At 33.6% G+C, this 15,210-nt stretch overlaps 1 non-coding gene across 1 annotated transcript; it reads right to left on the bottom strand.

The window, feature by feature from the left end:
* Nucleotides 1-13,617: 13,617 nt before the first annotated feature.
* LOC122124451 lies at nt 13,618-13,722 on the bottom strand. Its single transcript, XR_006150561.1, has one exon. It is a non-coding gene; the product is annotated as a small nucleolar RNA U13 (small nucleolar RNA).
* Nucleotides 13,723-15,210: the final 1,488 nt, after the last annotated feature.

The following is a 15,210-nucleotide window of genomic DNA, read 5'->3' as shown; positions in this document are numbered from 1 at the left end:
AGTCTTAGACCAAATCTTGACAGGACACTGTGTTAATTAGTGACTAGACAGAGGCTCAGTAAATGTCTGTCAAGTGTAAGAAACCTCAGTAATCAACAATATTATGAGCAAAATCACAGGATGGTGGACAATGTTGGTATGACTGGCCAAGAAAGAGAAATAGATTACTAAGTGGACATAAAGGAGTATCACTTCAACTAAAAAAAAAAAAAAAAAAAAAAGAAGGGAACATTTGCTAAGATTCAGATATTCATTAACATCTTTAAATGTGGTTATATATTAGGATTAGACATCTAAATAACATTGTCTGCTTTTGTGTCCATCTATACGGTTTAATGATTAACAATGGAAGAATTTGCTACCTTACTTATCACAGTAAAATGGTAATAATGACTACTGCCCTCATTTTAAGAGTTAAAGTGTTACTTCATGCAATAAAGCAATGATTTGAACACAGACTCGCATAATGGCTTACATTAGTCAACAGGAAAGAAAATGGAGTTCTATAATATTGTTCAACTAATTGCACAAAATAAGCTGTCATTAAATTATTTGACACAACATTTGATCTTTTCATTAATCAAAATCCTCATACTAAATACCAACCTCTCTCAAGTTATTTTACTTATGGTCTCCTTTCATTGCTTAATTTCTCATAGCCTGTCATTATGTGAAAGCTGCTAGACTCATTTCAAAGTAAAGATTTTTTTTTACCACTAAGGTCTTCATAATTTAATATTGTCTGAGGTGTAAAAACTAGTGATATGTTCATCGCAGGGACGTTTGAGGCACTTTATAATTTAATTGGCCTTTCCTTTTCTTTTTATAGAATTCACTGCAGATTAAAGTAGGCATTATGGTTTCAATGGAACAAAGGAGTTATCTTGAAAACATGTCACAACTGCCTGGGAGAGCTAGTACTAAGAAGCTGCTAATAAGAACCTGCTAATAAGCAGCTCAAAAGTTCCTGAAAATAACCCTACCATGAGCTTCTCCATTCTGCAGTCCAACCTGCACACATCAAAGGAAAGAAAACAGAAGAGAATTGCATATTGATTATTACCTGAGTTTTTTGTTGTAGGGATCTTTTGTTGTGCACAGTTTGAGAAGCTTAATATGTATGAAAGAAAGAAAATAGCTTAAGTGGAATGAAATGTGTAATAGCACCCATTATTAGTAGAATGTCTCTCTACTTGGGTAATGCATTTATTCCTCTTCATTTTTACTCCCCCACCCTCGCTCCCAGTTTTTTTTTTTTATTGTTTAAAACATAAACCAGAATTTGTTTAGACCAAGATAAACTTTAGCATCCATGGCATGAGAATGCATCCCAACTAAAATCACATATGTAATACTAAAGGTGTTGATTAACCTTCTTCTATAAGATCTTAAAGTAGAAAACACTATATGGAATTAATTATCTAGTAGATGGTAGTTAAACTGTGACCTTCCAATAATGTCTCCTCTTCTTACCTTGTTTAAAAGATCACACTTGTGTTTAGTTTTTCTCACATATTTTTGATGAGGTTCCACATGTTAGTTTTGACAACAAAGGAATTGATGTGGCACTCTGAAATAGAGAAAGTGATTTCTAGCTCATAGGAAATAAGCAATCTGTTTAGAAGTTCTGGCAAAAATAAAACCATATTATGAAGACTGATATTAATACTGAGTTCTTCACCATGAAGACAGAATTATACTCACAAATCAAGAGCCTTTAAAGGACCATGATACCTGACAAAGTAGACTACCAAAAGTATTTGTTGCTGGGCACTGGTGACTCACACCTGAAATCTTAACTACTCAGGAGGCTGAGATCTGAAGATCATGGTTCAAAGCCAGTCCTGCAAGAAAGTCCATGGGTCTCTTTGCTCCAATTCACCATCAGAGAACCAGAAGTAGAGCTGTGGTTTAAAGTATTAGCTTACAGCAGAAAAGATAAAGGAGAGAGCCCAGACCCTGAGTTCAAGCCCCATGATCAGCCCTCCCTACCTCCTTGCCCCCAAAATATTAGTTGGTTGCCAACTAATAGATGTGAACTATTAGGAAATTGAAAAAAAAATTTTTTGGTCGGTCGTGGGGCTTGAACTCTGGGCCTGGGCGCTGTCCCTCAGCTCTTCACATCAAGGTTAGCACTCTACCACTTGAACGCTAGAGCCACCTCTGGTTTTCTGGTGGTTAATCGGAGATAAGAGTCTCACCGTCTTTTCTTCCTGGGCTTACTTTGAACCTCAATCCTCAGATCTCAGCTTCCTGAGTAGCTAGGATTACAAGTGTGAGCCACTGGCACTGGGCAGGGAATTCAAATTTTATTTAGAGAAACACATCAAGCTTCAAGAAAAACAGAGAAATGATTCAATATTGTATTATAAAAACTTAACAGAAATATTGAAGTAACTACAAAAAGCAAATCAATTTTTTAGCTGAAAAATAAACCAGGAAAAATTAAGATATGATAATAAAAAAGGATAGCATAGATAAAACAGAAGCAAAAGGCAGTGATCTACCAGAAAAGATTATTTGGCAATACATAGAAAAAAGAAAAAAGAATGAATAATAAAGTATGCATGATAATATTGAGAGAGCATTAAAAGAACATATACTCAAGTAATTAGAACTTAAAAGGCACTTGAGACTGTCAAAAGAAATCTTAGTGATAATGTAAGAAATTTCCCAACTCTAAAATGAACAAAAAAATATCACAAGTTCAAGTAGGCTAAAGGTCACCAATCAAACAATATAATCAAGTTGAAACCAATTTGATTGTAATCAGATCTCAAGGGTGACAGACAAGTGAAGATTATCAAATACATTTTAAGTTAGTATAATTTGCCTTAAAGAAAACTTCTTAGAAGAACTTTTTATAAATAAAAGAGAGAATGGGAAGTGATATTCACATTCCTGAAGGATAAAGAAACAAAACAAAACCTGCCAACGAAACATACTATATCCAGCAAAACTACTCTTTTGAAATAAAAGAAATATGATGATATTCCCAAACAAAAGTTGAAGCACTTATATCACAAACAGAGATATACTAGAAGAAATGTCATAGTGAGCTCTTCAAACGGAATGAATGACAAGTAAGAAACCATAATACACATTAAAAAAAAAAAAAAAACCTCAGTACTTAGAGTAACTATACAGCTAAATTTAGAAGACTTTGTTATTATGCCCTGGTACATAATCATTCACATCTTTTGTATGAAAGCAAAGCAATTAAAATTATAATAATATATTAATATGCTAGTAGATAATGTAGTTTTAAAAGGTATAAAAGTGAATTTCTAGAAATGGAAGGAATGGAGTATACATAGAATTTTAGCACTTCACTATTGAAGGTTCTACCAAATATTTAAAGAAAAACTAAAAACAGCTATTCTTATTTCAAAATTAGAGATAAGGGGTAGCCTTTCAATATATTCTATGCAGCTAGTATTACCTTGATAATGAAATTAGAAAGGGATACACACAAAGTAAGAAGATACAAGCTAACATCCCTGATGAATACCCATGCTCCATATCTACAAGAAAATATAGCCTACCAAATCAAACCACAGTTTCAAAAGATTGCTCAATTTGAGCAAGGGATAGTCATTCTAAGAATACAAGAATGGCTCAACATATGCTAATCAATAAATGTGATATGCCACATCAACAAAATAAATTTTTTAAAGGCATGATCATCTCATCTCCATTTATGCAGAAAAATTGCTTAAAATTCATCACCATTTAATGGTAAAAGCTGTGAACAAAATATATTTCAAAATAATAGAGCTATGTGAAATAAGACCTCAGTTGGGACCATACTGATAAGACAAAAACTAAAAGCTTTTTCTCTAATACCTAGGCCAAGATATTCTTCATAAAGCTAGAATAAAACCATCCTAGAATTTATATAGAACCACAAATATACTCAACTAGCCAAAACCATGCAGAGCAAGAACAATTCAAGAGTCTTTATATCGCCTAATTGCAAAACACTGACAAAGCTACAATGCTATAAACATAATATTATGGACATTGAAATAGATGTGCAACCACAATAGAGTACAATAGAAAGCCTAATAAATCCCACTGTATCTGCATCCCCCTGATCATTGACAAGGTGCTAAAAACATACTTTGGGGAAGCAACAACATTTTCAGTAAACATGAATAGTATGGGGAATATAGGATTTCCACAGGTAAAGAAATAAACTAGACCCCTTGCTTTCATCACATAGAAAAATCAATTCAAAGTGTGTTAAAGAATTAATGAAAGAGCAGAAACTGAGAAGTTCCTGTAATAAAAACAGAGTGAATTTCTCAGCAGTTTGGAATGCGAAGGGTAGAAAACAAAAGCAAAACAGACAAATAGGATTATATTTAACTAGAAAGATGAATAAAACAATCAGCACAGTGAATGGACAACCCAAAGCAACTGGAGAAGGTATTTCTTTGCAAACTGTGCATATACAAGGCACTGATATCCAGAATACCTAAGAAAGTTAATAAATATGTACAGAAATAAACAAATGGACAAATAACAAAAATATTTAAATTGATGTTTCACAAAATGAAACAGACAAATAGCCCACTGGTGCAGAAAAAAAAATTCAACATCACAACTCTCAAGAAATGTAAATGAAAACCCAAATAAGCTATCACTCCACTCCAGTTACAGTGACTATTACCTTAAAATAAATTATAACAGGTGTTACCAAGCATGTGAAAAAGGAAACCTTCACACAATATTAATATTATGGAATATAGCTAATGACATAAAAATCAAAATCCAAAAGTCAATAGAAGCTTTTTTCCTTATTGCATGCTGGAGTAAGAATGTAAATAATTTCAGCCATAATAGAAAACCATAAAGGCTTTTCTTAAGACAAATAACAAATAGAAATACCACAAGATCTGGGTAACCAAATACTGGATAAACAAACACACAGATACACAGAGACAGAAATGTTCTATACTTTGAAAAAGGTGAAGGTTTTATAAATGAGTTACTCCACATTTAAAATTGTTTGTTTCTATTATTTAAATTTTAACTGAGAAAATTGTACTGTATTTGAAGACAGGCATGTTAAGATCACAAGTGCTTCTTTATTGTCTCTGTTGGATAATTTTATGTTCATCTTTCTAAATTGTTGAGTTTTTTTAGATTTTATTTATAAAGTTAAAAAACAATTTATACTATAGAATTCAATGGCATTGATCCCAATCAGTATTGGGAAAGCAAAATTTTTTATTATCCAGTCTCTCCACATCTCCTGGTAATCTACTTTCTGTTTTTCTGAAAGTTTCTATTTTAAAAATACCTTAAAGTAACCCAGGTGCAAAAAAATCATTCCTTTATTTAATGTAGCAAAGAAAAGTATATATTTTACTTATCCTTCATGAGGTGGATGGCTAAGTTTTGCATAATAAGTGTTAAACTAATGAGAGGAAAGCATAATAATTTTCTTTAAAATTTCTCATGGTAAGAATGCTTTTAAAAATGAAGACTCAAGTCCTAGGGAAGTCCACTTTTCACATTAGGTTTTGTAGAAGAAATGACGAGTGCAACAGAAACATGTTTGGACAAGAAAGGGATATAATGTAATGGTAGCACATGGGCGAACTATGTAATGTCTGTGGGTACAAAGTATATTTGTGTCTGTTTCATTTCTTCTTCTAGGGTATCAGGCAGGACATCTGTCATGTGAGGAGCTTCAAGAAGAAGGGAAGAGATCAAATAGTGAGTTTTTGATATTCTGTGGCTTGTTTGGTGGAGAGGGATTCTAGCTTCTTTGACAGACATCGAAAGATAAATAGGAACAGAGGAATGGGGAATGGGATAGGGTCAGAACAAACTCAAAGTTCCTTAGCTTTGGAAATACTATTTGCTGAGCCCAGATATCATTAATGCACACACACACACACACACACACACACACACACACACACAAATACATACACACAGTGGATACCTATGCATAATTAACAGACATTTGTCATGGCTATATCCTGCTATATGCTGACCTTTAATTTAAAAAATACATTTTCTATATAAATGAGACAGAAGCATGGACATATAAAATGCCTGCAAGAAGTTTACATTTTGTTTTGTAATGTAGGTGATGTTTTTCCTTAAAATAGGTTGTTCTTTCTACCATTTTTTTTCCAGAATTTCTAACAATATATGGCATTTAATAAGGATGTCTTAGAATTTGGGAATGTAATCAGGAATAATAATTCATTCTGTTTCGTGATTCAAGTTGTAGCTATTCTCCAAAAGATATCACCTTTATTTTTTCACCTTTATTTTTTGTTCATTTACTTTTTTTCATTTTTTTTTTCAAAAATATAAAAAAGACAAGGTATGGTTAATGCAATGGTATCAAGTTATTTCTGGAAAGAACTAAATAGAATAGGATTTGTTCATCATTGAGAATCATTACATGTTTAGTTAAAAGTACTTCTCAATATCTGTTGCTTTGATTCTAGGATTTTCCAAGATCAATTTAAGTACATTATAATTGATTCTGTTGTATGATGTCTGCTATATACATATACATATACATATATACGTATATAGAAATCATTACATAAAAAGTGAAAGTTAAATTGACATCAGTTTTACTTTTGTTAAAGTCATTTTGTATTCACTTTGATATTTATTATTTCATTAGTTTATAAAGCCAGGTTTGGTAAGATTCTATGAGCTTAATAATAGTGTTTATATTATAAAAGTAAGTGTAGGAAACTATTTACCAGTATACTTAATAAAACTTGCTGGAAACTCTGTGATCCATTTGATCTGAATTATAAGAACACTGGTTTCAATGTCATTTATGTGAATTTTCTGTTGCCATTTATGTACAAATTCTTAAATTATAAGTTGAACTTATTATCAATAACAGTAGGATGTAAGCATTAACCTTATATAGAATTGTGAATTTAATCCCAAAATGTGAGGCATACATCAATGTATATTTTATATATAGGGCTTATAATATTTCATATGTAGATAAGTTAGTTGGTAATGCATTGCAGGTAAAAGAAACAAAATCAAATCACCTACTTAAGAAGAAAAATGTAGACCTTTTAAAACCACAAGGTTATTAATTTCCTAAAAGGTAAGACAAATGAACAAGTCCCTTTTTGGATACCTTACACAGTGATTAGACTTCAAATGTGACTCACTAGTTGATGTGTTCTTTAGTTTTGAGTAACATTTTGGACATTTGCACTTTACACATTTTTAAAAACAGTAATGCTTTCTAACTTTGAATGCACTTACGTGGTCCTCAATATTTTATCAAGATCAAACTTACATTCTACATTTGGCCAACTTACATTCTACATTTGGTTAAATAGAAGAACTTAAAGTGTGTGAACATTTTCTCCTTGGAGTTACTCTTTGAGTAAGTCAATTATCTATTTTCTACATAAGTGAATCACATATTTTATGTCTCTCAAAATTATTAGTATATTGAAGAGTATATTTTATTTAAACTATTACATTCTTTCATATGCTTGTCTATATTAACTGTATAACTATTGACTTCATATTTCAATTCCATATCTTTATGTTGATGATAGAAGGCCATGAAATAACAATTCCAAGTCTAATAGTAGTGATAACTGTTTTAATCATGAGTCAACTTGTTCTCACAGTCTGACAGATGCTGTTCTTCTCATTAGAATCTCTTTTATATTTTCATGCTATAAGAGTTGGCATATCAAACAAGAAAGTACTTTGTCATTAATTTCTTTGCTGGATTCTTGCCTAAAGGCTATAGTCCATGTTCTTTGCACCATTTCATAGCTCAAATAGCTATAATGTATTCTACTTAATAGTTTCTGGCAAAGGGTATTGGCAATGGCTACACAATCATCTTTCACCAGCATTCGGTTCACCATTATGAGAGATGCCCTGATGTTTCCGTAAGTCCATAAGGCTTTTTAAATTTTAGTAGTTTAGCCAACCTCCTCATAATAAATTAATGCATTAACATCAGGGCCATTGATATTACCTATGCCATCCATCTGGACTGTCTTTTATAATAGGTGAGACTCTATGAATGGTTACATTCTGGTTTTTTTCAGACTTGAAATTCCCTGGATAAGGTTTACAGTATCAGGGGATTTACATGTGAACTTGTAACAGGTCCCTCTAAAATTATGAGCACATTATCATATCTGAATTCTATGATTATGATTATGCTGCAAATAAGAACTGTTAATTCATAGAAACATCTGTTATTATCTTTCTTTTTATACCTCTCAATGTCAAGAGATTTTTCTCAGGGAACATATGGTCACTTTTTTGCTAATGTGTGGTATTGTTTTCTTAGGTATGAAGGTGATATTTGAGCTAAGTACTTATTTAGGAAAAATTTCTGGAAAATGATATGAGAAGAGAATCAGAGCATAAGGTGGGAGAGGCTGAACAAGAAGGAAGTTCTACAGTTCTTTAATTGCTTCCTCAAGTGACATCTAGAACAGGAATTGAGCCAGAGGACCCAGACTTTGATTCAAAGTAACTTTTTGGATATGGTTGGTTAATAATGTCCTGGCCTCCAGTAGAAAAATTAAGCTGATCATTTTTGGCCAACTCTACATGGGCTGGCTCGGTGGTAGGGTGCTTGCCTTGCATGCATGAGGCCCTGGGTTCAATTCCTCAGCCCCACATAAGCAGAGAAACCTGAAGTGGTGCTGTGGCTCAAGTGGTAAAGTGCTAGCCTTGAGCTGAAGAGCTGAGGGACAGTACCCATGCCCAAAACTCTACAGAAAACTTGTTTTTGGAGCCAATGATGTTCATGTATCTATGTATGCATATGTGTACACAAACATTTGTATACAAACATTTATACATGTATATATGCATAATATGTAACAAAAGTATTATGAATTGAAGCAGTAGACTATCTTATACAACCCCAAAGAGCCATGGATTTTTAAAATACCTCCTTTAATTTTGAGAAGTGTTTTAAAGAAATACAGAGATTCAATATCAATAAAAAAAATATTCAGCAAATTCTTTATCTGTTGCCAGAGGTAGTTTTCTTTTCTTTATTATTTATTTATTTATTGTCAAGGTGATGTATGGAGGGGTTACATTTACATAAGTAAGGTAGTGAGTGCATTTCTTGTTGATCTTGTTACCACCTCCCTCATTTTTCTCCTACCTTCCCTCTCCCTCAGTTCTTACCCCCACCAAGTTTTACAGATCAGTTCTAACATATTGTCTTGTGAATAACACTGTTGCATTGGTTCCCACTTTGTCTCGCCATTTTGTTGTTCTCCTTCCCTTTTCTAATTCAGATAAATACAATACCCAGAGTACCAGAGTCACATAGAGTGACAACAGGGCATAAACCATAGGGGCAGAACACACCAAAGAAACAAAAGTTCACATAGTACATTTAAAACAACAACAACAAAGCAAAACCTCTTGTGTCCTTGTCTTAGAGCTTTTTGTGCACTTAATGTTCAAATGTGTGTCTGACTTTTAAGCCAGTATATATTAGCAAAAATACTTTTGTTATCACTTGAAGAGATTCATGATTTCTCTAGGTTCTGTAACACTGTATTCTAAAAATAAGAATTGTTATGACCTATAGATAAAAATACATAAAATATAATGTATTGTCTTTATTCTTTATTCTTCTGCAAGGACATCAGTGTTAGTGTATTAAGATCCCACAAATGATAAAAAAGATAATTTAATTTGTTTGCTATTAAAGAAACAAACAAAGATATTTTTGATATATGTCTTGATTAACAATCATCTTACTCTTTTAGGGCCTCTTATTCATTGATTATTTTTGTAAAGGGTTTGGAAGGCAGTCATCATAATCATAGGTTGGAACAAAGCTTAATGATACAATTTTACAAGCTGAGCTTAATTTTATAATCACATGCAAAACACTGATTCAAAATATAATGGGGTTGTTTGTATAGTTTCTTATTAAATTATTTGTATCTAGTTTTTCTTAGACAATTTTTAAGCAGTGTATTTTCTCATCATAGTAATGTGTTCATTCAAATTAACATAAAAGAATGCAGCCCCAGTATCAGACCCACATTAGACAAGCACATGTAATGATCTATCCACATATTGATGCTTATACCTTAAAATGAGCTACGAAATGTTCAGTCTTTTCAGCCTTGTCAAAAGTGCACAGGGTTTTCACACTTTGAAAGCTTTATTTCACTACCTCTGTGCATTGAAAGTTTACACACTTTTAACTTTTTACTAAAATATTTAGGATTTTGATTCTAGTGAAAGATACCATTTAGCCTAACACAAATTGTTTACCAAGCTTTGAATTAGTTTGGCCAAGGCAAATTTAGGCCAAAAAAGGGTGGTAAAATTGAGTATGTACAGGACTAAATGTGAGAAATGTAGAGTCAGACTAGGCTGAATTTTCTTTTTTTTCTTCAGGTGACTCACAGGATTATTCATATACTGAACTTGTTAATATCCAAGAAATGAGAAAATTTTGAAAGGTGACAGTTTTTTTCTAATTACCATCAGGAGTATATTCAGGCTGATATATCTTTTTTCCTTCATTTATTAGTATATTCTATATTGGATGTGGAAATCATAGAGTCATCTTTTGGAACTCTTATTTTTTTGTCAAATATATTAAGTAGCTAATTGTCAGAAGTAATACAAATGGTTGATAGACACAAGAAGAAATATTCAACATCCTTAGCCATAAAAGAATTGCCCAGAAAACAACACAGTGATTATAGCTAACTTCAGCCAAATGACAATGTCAAGAATATAAACAATTAACGCGTGAAAGGAAAAGGAAGCTTCATACAATGTTGGTTGGAATGTAAACTAGTACAACTAACAAAATCAGTATGAAAGTTCCTCAAAATCAAATAATAAGCCTGTCTTATGATTTTGTGATACCGATTTTGAACATGTATCTCAAGAAGCTTAATATAGAAATAAGATACTGGCATACTCATACTTACTGACAAACGAAGTGCTCTTAAGTAAATAAGAGTTGTCACAGTAACTAGGCCAGCAATTACAGCATGAAGGATATCTATGTGTGACATGATATTATAAAAGTTGCTTACCTAGACTTTTTACTATTCATTTCAGAGGATTTTCCGGTCATAATTTTGTCCTAACAAGGAGGTACACTAATAAAAAAAGAAGATATAATAAAATTTTGCGACAACCAAACAGGATATATGAAAGGCATTTTCTTATTACACTTCTTATTAGCTTTCATTGAATCACAGGTGCCCAGAATTAGATTAATTCATAGTTAATGAGAAAATGTAAACATGGGCCACATTTGCCTCCTTTGATGATATTTTTATTTACTTCATAGCTTCTGTAATTCTTTAGAATTTATTTTCCTACTCTATCTGTGATGAAGTAGGTAAGTTTAATTGAAGTGAAAGTCAGTTAACTCATTGCTTATGGATTCCTAACCACATTTGCTAAAAATAGCATTTTCCAGTGACAAAACTTACCCTTTTATACTTCCTGATTTCTTCATCTATCATTTCATTAGTTTTGAATTCATAAAGACAAGTTTTATACAGGAACCTCCCAGACTTCACACATAACAAATTGCTTTTGACTTTGCACTGGGCTCTCTACTCTTATTTTTTAATTAGACTGGTCATGAAATTATAACACAACTGCATGTGTAAAAAATTAAAAAAGAAGCACCATCAATAATTAATTGTAACTATAGAATATTGCACCAATTGACTTCATTATGTAACAAACCTAAAATGCTATAGCTTTTAAAAATCGTTCATGTGCTAGCTTGTCTTCTGCAAGTTGGATAGATGGTTCTATGTTCACCTGTTTTCCTAGTCTAGCGAAACAAGACCTGGAGAATGTGTGGTGGCCTTAATTATTTTCTAGATTGAGTAAGCACCTTCTGTTCAGCATATCTCCTTCTACTAAGTATGGTATAGGACCTAGACATTCTTAGATGGCTGTGTCCATTTCCAAAGAAAGTAAGAAAAGTCCAGCGATAAAGCACAAGTATTTTCAAGTCTTTTCTCTATTTCCAGTTCTCATTGGCTGAAATGAATCATATAGCTAAGCATGGAGTTTATATGGGTGGACCTCCTGTAAAGAATGTAGAGAAGCTGTTCTAAGTAAGTCAAGGCCAGCGTGGCAATGATTTACTTCAATTTTTTATATTTTTTATTGTAAAAATACTGTATAGAGGGGTTACAGTTACATGAGTAAGGTAATGAGTACATTTCCAATCTAGCATTGTTACCTCCTCTTTTGTTTTTCTCCTAATATACCTTCCCTCTCAACCTTCCAATGCATCCCCAGTGAAGATGTAAAGTATTTTCAACATAGTGTCTTCTACATCTCATTGTTACAATGGTTCAAACTGTATCCTTATTTAAGTATTTTGTTATTTCCCTTCTCATCCTCAAATTAGAAAAATGTATATACAAGATGCAGGACACTGGAATCAAATACAATAAAAACTTTGGGGGAAGGACATACAAAAGAAACAAAAAAATCACACAGTACATTATATGTACTTTAAAAAAATAGCAAGAAAAAAACTACTTGTGTGACTATCTTGGAGATCATTTCACTTAACATCATCTTATATGGTCATATACACATAGCTTTGGATCTTTTCTGCTTGTCCTAGCCATATAATAATTATTGCAAATAAGGGAAACCATGGGACCTATGTTTCTTAGGGCCTGGCTTACTTCACTTAATATAATTTTTTCCAAGTCTTTCCATTTCCTAACAAATAGGGTGCTGTCATTCTTTCTGATGGAGGCATAGAATTCCATTGTGTATATATACCACATTTTCTTGATCCATTCATCTACTGAGGGGCATCTGGGTTGGTTCCATATCTTAGCTATGGTAAATAATGCTGCAATAAACATAGTCGTGCTGGTAGCTTTAGTGTGGTCTTGTTTGTAAACATTTGGGTAAATGCCCAAAGTGGGATTGCTAGGTCATAGGGGAGCTCTATGTGGAGCTTTTTGAGGAACCTCCATACTGCCTTCCAAGTGGTTGCACAAGTTTACACTCCCACCAACAATGCAGTAGGGTTTCCTTTTGTCCACATCCCCTCCAGCATCAGTTGTTATTAGATTTCTTCATTATAGGATTCTAACTGGGGTGAGGTGGAATCTCAAAGCTGTTTTGATTTGCATTCCTTTTATGACTAGAGATTTTGAACATTTTTTCATGTGTCTATTGACCATTCTTATTTCCTTTTCAGAGAAGTCTCTCTACAAGTCTTTAGCCCACTTATTTGTTGGGCAGTTGTGTCTTTGATGAATTGTCTTTCAGGGACTTAATTTTTTTTTTGAGTTCTAAGTATATTTTAAATATGAGAGCCTTGGCATTGTATGGCTAGTGAAGATCTTCTCCCAATCCGTGGGCTTTCTATTGCTCTTGCTTGCTATGTCCTTTGTCATGCAGAAGCTCTGAATTTTCTTTTTTTTTTTTTTTATACGAGAAGGTGTACTTTTTATTTTTATTTTTATTATTTTTTTTAATTTTATTTTATTTTATTTGAGAACATACTGTACAGAGGGGTTACAATTACATGGGCAGGATAATGCATACATTTCTTTTTTTTTTTTTTCTTTTTTTTTTTCACGTCAGAAGGGTAATGTGCCCACGTAGTAACAAGATTTAGAGGGAGGCACATGTCACGCAAGCGCGTGAGAACCCAATCATCACGCTTATGAACCGGAAAAGGATCGAATGAATGCAACTCTTTTTTTTTGGGGGGGGGGTCTGGTCATGGGGCCTGAACTCTGGGCCTGGGCACTGTCCCTCAGCTCTTCAGCTCAAGGCTAGTGCTCTACCACTTGAACCACAGCGCCACTTCCGGCTTTTTTCTTTTTGCTTATGTGGTGCTGAGGAATCGAACCCAGGGCCTCAGGCATGCAAGGCAAATGCTCTACCACTCAGCCACCTTCCCAGCCCCAATGCATACATTTCTTACCAAGCATTGCAGCCTCCTCCTTTGTTTACCCTTCACCTCCCTTCCCACCCTCCCCCCTCCCCCCCACCCAATCAAACCCCCCCTCCCCCCCTCTCCGACATTGTAAAGCTGGTTTTGACATGACATTTTGTACTTCTCATTGTTGCAACAGGTCCACCTGAATCCTTAAACGACTTGTTTGTCCCCGTCTCCTCCACATGTTATACTGACATCAAATATAGTGAAAGCGGGGGTTACACTGTGGGGGAGGGACATACAAAGCAACAAAGAAATAATCTTATAAATGCGTTAGAAACACATGCATGAAAGAAACAAAAACATTAAAATACATATTTGAGGGTTCATTTTCCTAACATCACATTATCTGACTTTTTCCGCTTGACTCATATCTATACTAGATATTGCAAATAAGGGAAACCATGGGACCTATGTTTCTTTGGGCCTGGCTTACTTCACTTAATATAATTTTTTCCAAGCCTTTCCATTTCCTAACAAATGGGGCAATGTCCTTCTTTCTGATGGAGGCATAGAATTCCATTGTGTATATATACCACATTTTCTTGATCCATTCATCTACTGAGGGGCATCTGGGTTGGTTCCATATCTTAGCTATGGTAAATAATGCTGCAATAAACATAGTTGTGCTGGTAGCTTTAGTGTGGTCTTGTTTGTAAATTTGGGTAAATGCCCAAATTGGGATTGCTAGGTCATAGGGGAGCTCTATGTGGAGCTTTTTGAGGAACCTCCATACTGCCTTCCAAGTGGTTGCACAAGTTTACACTCCCACCAACAATGCAGTAGGGTTTCCTTTTGTCCACATCCCCTCCAGCATCAGTTGTTATTAGATTTCTTCATTATAGGATTCTAACTGGGGTGAGGTGGAATCTCAAAGCTGTTTTGATTTGCATTCCTTTTATGACTAGAGATTTTGAACATTTTTTCATGTGTCTATTGACCATTCTTATTTCCTTTTCAGAGAAGTCTCTCTACAAGTCTTTAGCCCACTTATTTGTTGGGCAGTTGTGTCTTTGATGAATTGTCTTTCAGGGACTTAATTTTTTTTTTGAGTTCTAAGTATATTTTAAATATGAGAGCCTTGGCGTTGTATAGCTAGTGAAGATCTTCTCCCAATCCATGGGCTTTCTACTGCTCTTGCTTGCTATGTCCTTTGTCATGCAGAAGCTCTGCATTTTCATACAATCCTATTTGTTAACCTTTCTTTGATTTGTTTTGTTCTGGGT

This window comes from Dipodomys spectabilis, unplaced genomic scaffold, assembly GCF_019054845.1.
Source record: "Dipodomys spectabilis isolate Male_0828 unplaced genomic scaffold, ASM1905484v1 ptg000234l, whole genome shotgun sequence".
NCBI classification, from domain to species: Eukaryota; Metazoa; Chordata; class Mammalia; order Rodentia; family Heteromyidae; genus Dipodomys; species Dipodomys spectabilis.
The sequence above is the reverse complement of the archived record's forward strand: the minus strand, read 5'-3'. Positions and strand labels throughout refer to the sequence as shown.